This window comes from Olea europaea, unplaced genomic scaffold (assembly GCF_002742605.1).
Source record: "Olea europaea var. sylvestris unplaced genomic scaffold, O_europaea_v1 scaffold116, whole genome shotgun sequence".
In the NCBI taxonomy this organism is placed as follows: Eukaryota; Viridiplantae; Streptophyta; class Magnoliopsida; order Lamiales; family Oleaceae; genus Olea; species Olea europaea.
Genome location: NW_019229002.1, coordinates 715,418 through 724,462, shown reverse-complemented (window position 1 = coordinate 724,462; position 9,045 = coordinate 715,418). Strand labels below are relative to the sequence as shown.

General features: G+C 39.9%; 1 long non-coding RNA gene across 1 annotated transcript; it reads right to left on the bottom strand.

Annotated features, from left to right (window-relative positions):
* Nucleotides 1-6,565: 6,565 nt before the first annotated feature.
* On the bottom strand, nt 6,566-8,265 carry LOC111373728. The gene is made up of 3 exons (XR_002699021.1): nt 7,702-8,265; nt 7,242-7,611; nt 6,566-7,147 (listed from the first exon to the last, which is right to left on the bottom strand). It is a non-coding gene; the product is annotated as an uncharacterized LOC111373728 (long non-coding RNA).
* Nucleotides 8,266-9,045: the final 780 nt, after the last annotated feature.

The window sequence follows — 9,045 nt, the reverse complement described above, 5'->3', positions numbered from 1 at the left end:
GAACTAAGGAGAATGATATTTACATCACTACTAGAGAAGTAATTAGAGGTTCAAACTCCTCTATCTCTTCTGACAAGGTTGATTACACATATACATGACATAATAGGCTTACACACGTAGGCATTAAGGGATTTAAGCTACTTAATAAAAAAGGTGCATTTGGTAATGACTGTGTGTCTGATTTGTCATTCTGTGATCACTGTGTGCTTGGTATGCATCATAGAATATCTTTCTCTACTAGTGTTCATAAAGCTAAAAATATACTTGAATATGTGCTTTCTAATTTGTGGGATACTGCTAGTAATCCCATATCAAGTGGAAATATTTATTTCCTATCTATTATTGGTGACTATACTATGAAAGTGTGGGTCTACCTTTTGAAAGATAAATTTGACACTTTCCACAACTTTAATAGCTGGAAGAGACAAGTGAAAAACCAAACTGCAAAAGGATTAAATATTTAAGGAGGGATAATGGCATACAATTTTGTAACATTGAATTTGACAGTATACGTAAAGAAAATGGAATAACAAAGCATAAGATGGTCCCTTACACTCCCCAGCAAAATGGGGTAGCAGAAAGGATGGGTAGAACCATACTTGATAAGGTGCGTTGCATTATGTTAAGTTCTGGTGTCCCCAAGTCATTTTGGGGTGAAGCTATTATGATTGTTTGTTATTTGATTAATTTGATTCCATCCGCTGCTTCAAATGGTGGTACCCCTCATGAAAGGTGATCTCGTAAATTGAATGACTATTCTGTACTTAGAACCTTTAGCTCTGTTGCTTTTTTTCATTAGAGTGAGGGAAAGCTTGAACCTAGAGCTAGAAAGTACGTATTTCTAGGATACCCTAAGGGTGTTAAGGGTTATAGGTTATGGGATAGAAGCCAAAAGGAGGTTAAGATATCACGAATAGGGATGTCACATTTAACAAGGCTGAGGTTTATTGTCTTAAGGGTGAACCCAAACTTGTGAGTGAAACTGAACCAGGTGAAGAGAGAGATCGGTTTAAGATAGAGTTAGAAAGGCTTAGTACATCTGTCCCTACCACTCCAAATGAGGTAGAAACTCAGATTCAGGAACCTGAGGTGGAGATTAGATACGAAGTAGTGATAGAGGAGCACCCTAAGCAGAAAATCCTTTAGCAAACTACAACTTAGTTAGAAATAGAGAGAGGAGCCAAATGAGAGAGCCTATGAGATTTGGCTATGAATTTGAGTTAGCTTTCGGCCATGGTAATTACGAAGAACTAGTTGATAGGGAGCTAAAAACCTTTAAAAAGGTGATGAAGAGTGAACAATCCAAAGAGCGGCTTAAGACAATGAAAGAAGAGATGAGTTCTCTAGAGAAGAATTAGACATCGAAGCTAGTACCTAGACCAAAGAGTAAATCGCAAATGGGTCTTTAAGATTAAGGAGGGTACTAGTAGCTCGGAACCCTTAAGATTTAAGGTTAGGTTTGTGGCTAAGGGCTACGCACAAAAGGAGGGTATTAATTATAATGAAATTTTTTCACCAGTTGTTAAGTATACTATTATTAGGGTCATGCTTGCATTGGTTGCGCATTTTGACTGGGAACTTGAACAACTTGACGTAAAAAACTATTTTTTTACATGGTGAGCTTAACGAACAAATATTTATGAATCAACCAAAAGGTTTTAAAGATAAGCTAAAACCTAATCATGTGTATTTTCTTAAAAGATCATTGTATTGTTTGAAACAGTCACCTAGACAATGGTACAAAAGACTCAATTCCAAATTAGTAAATTTGATCACTGTCTGTATTTTCAACACAACGAGATTGATAATAATTATTTGTTTCTGTTGTTCTATGTGGACGATATGCTTTTAATTGACTCATCACCTAAGTGGATAAATAACATAAAAACAAAGTTAACTGGTGAATTTGACATGAAAGACCTAGGTAAGGCAAAGAGAATTCTGGGCATGAAAATTGACAGAGATAGGTCAAATTCTGCTTTGTTTTTGCTTCGTTCTCCATATATTACTAAGGTGTTGAAGAAATTTGATATGAATAATTGCAAACCTATCACATTCCCTCTAGCTAATCACTTTATTTTATCTAAATAAAAAGCTACATGCAATGAACGTGAAGTAGAATACATGAATAGAATTCTGTATTCTAATGTGATAGGTTCCATAATGTATTTTATGGTTTGTAATATATGAGTCGGGCGGCGGATAAGTGCTAACACTTCTTTAAAGTCATAGGGGCCTCCACCAATTTCGAGTGGACTCAAGAGTGCGAAGAATCACTGAAATCCTTAAAGAAGTCATTGCATCAGCCTCTATTCTGACCAGCCCATGGACGGGTGACGTACTACCTCGCGGTGTTACCACGGGCAATTAGTGGCGTTCTTGTGAAAGAACTCCCAAAGGCACAAAAGTCAATCTACTATGTGAGTCAGGTCCTCAAAGGCGCAGAGACAAGGTATATTCTGGCCGAACAGCTGGTGCTCACGTTGATTGTTGCGGCAAGGAAGCTTAGACCTTCCTTTCAATCCCATACAGTGCAAGTAATGACTGACCAACCCATCAAGCAGATCCTATATCGACTGGAAACCTCCGGGAGGCTACAAAAATAGGCGATTGAAATAAGTGAGTTTGACATTAAATTTACACCCAAGACGACCATCAAAGCGCAGCTCTGGCAGACTTCATTGCCGAACTCACCATCCCGACAGAGTCCCCAGAAGTGAAAAAGGTAGATTGGAAGATCTTTGTAGATGGTTCCTCGAATGCAGAGGGATCAATAGCATGAATCATAATGATCGGACCAGACTCTGAAGAATTGGAATACTTGCTACGCTTTGAGTTCCCTGCTACCAATAACGACGCCAAGTATGAGACAGTTATCACAGGCTTAGGTTTGGCAGCAAGGTTGGGAGTGACTTCACTAGAGGCATGCAGTGACTCGCAGCTAATAGTTGGGCAGATATTGGGAGAGTACGAAGCAAAGGTGATATGATCCCGGGTGCACCATCAATTTCCAAGAATTCATTAATTGATTGGAGAAGGTCGAAGTCAAGAACCGAGCCAAGTCGAGACTTTGAAGTAGCTAATAAAATTGTTCACTTATGTATTTGAGCAACGGAGTCTAAAACCATGAAATTCACTTGTCAAGGAGTAAATTTGATGAAGGGGCCGAAGTCTAATTCAATTGGGATTAGCTTGATAATTGCAGTCGAAGATGGAGCCGAAATCAAAGATTGTGCGGCCGCACAGCTTCCAACCCCTGCGGCCGCATAGGAGCAAACAGGGAATTTTTTGGCTGTTGATGAAGCTTCCATGCGGCCGCAGTCACTACCACCATGCGGCCGCACCATAGAAAATCGGCCAGAAAATTTCCTTTCCACGCAAGAAGATTTGTTTGAGTCAATTTCTTATTTTTGGTAACTTTAATATTATAAGGACTCTAATTTCGTGTTTTACAATATTTTAGGAGTTTATTCCTTTTTAAATTAGGTTTTTATATTCTTTAGCATAAATAGGAGTTTTATGATTCATTGTAACAAGTTTGATTATGAATTAATGAGAGAATTTCCTCTTCGAAGCTTAGCTTCAAATTTATCTTGTTCATTAAATTGAATGGGGCGAACTTATCAAGACTAATCATCTTGTGGCGTTCAAAATATCGGATTGAATCATTGAATTGTGTAATCAAGGGTTCTTTCGCGTCAACGTTACCATTGGGTTTGTTGGTTCATCTTTTATTGGTTCAAATCCACAATCCGGGTGTGATTTCTTCAATCGTGTGATCAAGAGGTCTTTCAAGCAATGTTCTTGTTGGGTTGCTTGGTTCACTATTTTGGGGTCAGATCCATAAACCTTGGTCATATTGGCGTTCTTAGGATCCGATTCAATATCCTGTGGGTTCAATTGCAACCTTGCTGATCGGGTTCACATCAAAAGGATGGGAGGATGGCAGCATACCTAAAGAAAGTAAGGGATTTGCAAAGAGGGTTCACAAGCTTTAAGGTGATGAAGGTCTCGCAAAAAGATAATGAGCGTGCAGACGCACTAGCAAAGCTCGGATTGGCCAACCTAAAAAACTTGCCTCGGACAGCAAGTGTGCAAGTCCTACAACAACCTATCATTCAGCGTTGGGCTGAGGTGAAAAATATTGAAAACGAGGAAAGTTGGATAAATTCAATAATCAAATATCTAGCAGAAGACAAGGTACCGGAAGATCCCTTAAAGGTGAGGAGATTGAGAGTTGGGCAGCCTCATTTACCATCATTGATGGGCAACTCTACAAGTGCGGTTTTACCATACCTTATTTGAAATGCATACGACCTGCTGAAGCTAAAGAGGTACTGTTTGGAATACATGCTGAGATCTGCGGCAACCACCAAGGAGCAACATCCCTTGCCTTCAAAGTTCTACGACAAGGTTATTATTGGCCGACTATGAAAGAGGACGTCAAAGAGTTAGTAAAGAAATGTGACATATGCCAACGTCATGAAAGTTTGATTCATGTCCCAGCTGAACAATAGGTTGCTATCTTTAGGGTATGCCCATTTTTTCAGTAGGGGATGAATATTTTGGGGCCTTTGCCAATGGCTAAAGGAGAAAGATAGTTTTTGCTGGTTGCTATCGACTACTTCACTATGTGGGTAGAGGCGGAGCCATTAGCAACCATTACGACAGCAAAAATACAAGGCTTTGTATGGAAAAATATAATATGCTGATTCGGGATACTGAGGGTGGTGGTGACAGATAACGACAGATAATTTGACAATCATAGCTTCAAGGCCTTTTGTCCAAGTTATCAAATCGATCATAGACTAACCTCGGTTGCCATCCTCAATCAAATGGACAAGTCGAAATAACAAACCGAGTTATTCTCCAAGATCTGAAGACCAGACTGGAAAAGAAGAAACGACTTTGGGCGGATGAGTTGCTCAATGTGCTTTGGGTGTATCACAATTAGTCGAACCCATAAAAATCTTGAGTTTCAATGACATTAAATTATCAATCTTTACCAATTTAGCTACAGAACTGAGCTCAATTCTTCGACTAAACAACAATTTAAAAAATTAACTTCAATAATCACAACAATAAACAAAATTTTAAAAATTTCTCTATAAATTCCAAAACATACCCTTAAAGAGCTGATTATTCAGAGCGAGGAGTGGCGCAGGAAAAGAATTGAACTGGTTTGATTTTTACAGGAAGTAAAGTAATTCAGAGGGAATGGGTGTGGCTTTGGAATAGTGTACGTGGCACTTTCTTAATTGTATCTTTTACTTGTGCAAGATTTTATAGACCTTTAGGATTTTGGCATTTTGTGTTAGATTTTTCAATTATTAGGGACTTTTGCAGGCTATGGAGTCAAATTAGAGATTCATTTATTTGTTATATTGAATATTCTTTGTGGTGAGTTTCTTGGACATCAACTTGAAAATAAGATCATAATTACTTGTGTAACTGTTAGTTGATAAATAAGTTTGTTGTGCTTCAATATTGTCTACTCTAATATGTGACCTCTTTAATATGCGATATGTCAGTCAAAGGTCGTAAGTCAAACATCGTTCTCCTATGGAAACGAAAAGTAGAAATATTTATATCATATTTCATTTTAATTGCTAAAGTCATTTAAGAATTCATTTGCCTTTCATTCATAACACGGGGTGGAAATGAGCTCAATGTGCAAACTCTTGAGAGCACAATCCATGGGAGGCTCAGCTCATTCAACCATAAGCCCATGGAAGCTTGGCAAATTAAGCTCGTGGTTCAGGAGCCCATCTTATTCTCATATCGAATTGCCTAGCTTAGCTCATCAACAAGGAAAGCCCTCTAGTCTAATGGGAAGCTCGGCTTGGACCATTGTGGCCCTATTCATAAAATTGGCATGGATGTATATGTGTATATTTTTATTTATTCATTTATTTATTTTTGCTATCATTTATTTATTTTTATTACTTACCAAACCGGCCCAAGCTCAAGCCAACACCCCGAAATTGGGCTTGGTCCGAGCCTCGGCTCGGTGTCTCCAGGGCACGAGTTGGGCCAGCTTGGGCTTTTCTCGAGCCGAGCCACGGGCAGCCCAAGCCAACAAATCAAATTAACATCCCTAAGATAATGCAACATGAACTCTCAAATATAGTGGAACGCAAGAATAGCACGACAAAAAGAGCTTAAAATGAAGGAACTCTACAATTGAATATTTCTTGTATAAATAAACTTTTGAAACCGTAATGCTTGTCGATTTCGCTGGTGCTTATAAAATGCTCAACTCAATAATATTTAAAAAGATAAATGAATATGTTCGGTACGTTGAACTAGATATGATCAAAGAAAAGAGTTTAAGATGTTTGTCAAAACAAGACAATTGTATTCTGTCCAACTTTCTCTTCTTGCATATAGTAAAATAGCTTATATTAAACCCTTCCATATATGGGTACAATGCAAAAAGAAATTGGGCAACTTACAAAAATACACTTAAAAATAGGAGTATTTTGAAAAATCATATGAAATATTTTTTAGAAGTAAAAACTACTGTATAACATTAAAAAGTGACAGATAACATAGTATTCATACAAAAAACATGTGATGTGCTCTTACCCACACCTCGGACAAGTAGGGAATGATGCTACAAGTAGAAATAAAAGGCGATACAAAAAAGAGGGGCACTAACAAAAAGAACTACGACTAAGCATGCTTCAACTCGAAAGAGAAGCATCGCCACTACCATCTCGTGACGAATGACCAAGTGACCTGGATGGCTGCGCCCCACTCTGCTTCTGAACTTATCAAAACCTGAGGGTTCAAGGATGCTTGGTCAATATCCACTCCTGTGTTAGTTTGATGGACGCTGCCATTGCCTTCCCCTATATGAATGTAAAGCCTTGGCATAATCAGATGACGGCTTGTACTGCTCCACGGATGCCTCTAAGTCCCTATTATACTCAGCAGAGGCCTTATACCTCTCGACCACCTCCTCCGAAGCACAAGCCAACACAGACTGCAAATTGTTATTCTCTGTCCGCCTCTAGAGATTTCTTCAAAGAATATATCTTTTTCTTGTAATGATGGGCCTCTTTCTTTTTTTTTCTATAGGAGTCTTCAACTCTAAGGCTTGGCGACGACTCGATTCAGCAAGCCCGGCCTGAAGGGCCACCACCTAAAGGATGAGGAGACAATGTGAGAGTCTAGTGGTAAAACCATGTTCAAAAAATAAGACTCAGCATAAAAAAGATATGGAATTAGAAACATACCCTTTGGAGATAGGCCACCACTGCCCTCTCGATGTTGTCAGCACTATGTCCTGCAATTGCCCTGGCTTGAGCGGGTGTTATCAAAGACTTAAGCGCCCCCATCTCATGATAGCCCCGGGTGGGAGGAAACCGAAAATTCAGAAGTGAATCCTCGCGCTCACACTGCATACGGTTGGAAGCACCTGGCCTAGGAGAAGGGACAACCTCATGGGCTCGTCTGAAGGTTGGGGGGTCTTTTTGTCCATCTGAGACCTTCCTCCTTGGATGCCTGTCTTCTTCCTTTTTAAAGGGATGGGAGATGGATCAACATCACTCCTATGTCCCTACTCGGGCATAGAATCCATAGTCCCCTTCAAATCAAACTCCATCCCTGCGCATATAACGTAAGGTCCATTAAGTTTACAAAAAAAAAAAAAAAACATGGGAGTATGAAGCAAGAACGAGGACCTTGAGAGCTTACCGTCAATGGGAGCAAGGTCCTTGTCACCTCCCGGCAGGGTCTTCAATACCTGATCAAGGTCAAAATCCATATCTACATACATACGCCAAAACTCATTAACCCAGAAAAACAACAAACAAAAAATATGTGCAAACAAAAAATCGCAAAACCCAACGAAACCGCCTACCAGTAGGATGACTCATCCCCACTATTAACATTTTCCTCATGGTCAGAACCAATCCTAAGTCAAGTGCGAAAGGGGGTACATCGACCAACTCTTGGATTTGAGTTTTTAGAAGAGAAGTAATTTCTACTTGGCTATTGAAAATGCGAATTTGGGGATGCTACCAATTGGTATTGAAAGGGAATCGACCTTCGGGAGGGCGAGCAAAGAAAGACCAAGATTTTCACCCACTGTTCGAATTCCTAAACTTGGGAAAGAGTAAAGGGACCCTAGTAGTGAAAAAGACAAACACATTGTACTAAGCCAGTTTACGCATCTCGAAGATGCACCTGAAGAGGTCTATAGAAAGTGGAATTCTCCTCTTAAGGCAAACATACAAGAAATACAATACCTTTCTCCATGTATTGGGGTTAATTTAACTAGGGGAAAGACGAAATTCATTGAAAATCGACGCCAAGAAGGGGTGAATGAGAAATCGAAACCCCTCATCTATAATGTCCTTATACACGGGTACCTCGCGCGGATCAGATCCGGGAAGTCTTTCTTTGGGACCTGGGGCTTTATAGAGGTAATTATCGACCCTATCATATCTAGCAAGACATTTTTCCAACTTAGAGACTATGACTTTTTGGAATTTCAAGGGGGACGATCTCGCTAGCTGGATCCCCCCTGATTTCTAAGTTTTGGTTTGGAGAGTTGTTGGAGCCAATATGTCTCTTAGGGGAGCTTGAAATAAATACCTGAGAATTAGTTGAAAGGGTTCGACTATCATACTCACAATGAAACCCAACAGACGAAGGGGGGAGGCCAAAGGACTTTGACTGGTCAGAGGTCCGACTAGCCTAGCGGATGGGCGGCGGGGGGCTAGTCGGCCGACCAACCTCACCGGACGACCGATCGGTCGAATTTGTTTCAGGGCCGACCGGCCCCAAATCACTACTTTCATCGGAAGAAGAAGGAAAAAGGATAGTCTTGTACATGATTTTACAAAAAAAGAAAGAAGAAAGAAGAAAGAGTTGCCTTGGAAGAGAGGGAAGACTAAGATGTTAGAAGGAGGTAAAAATGATTCACATGTGAGAGACCACCCCCTTTTTATAAGCAAGAAATTCGAATTCTTTTGGGGGGAAAATTCCCTCCAAGTTAGGGGCCATGGGTGGATGCCAAGTGTTCAGTGAAATAGG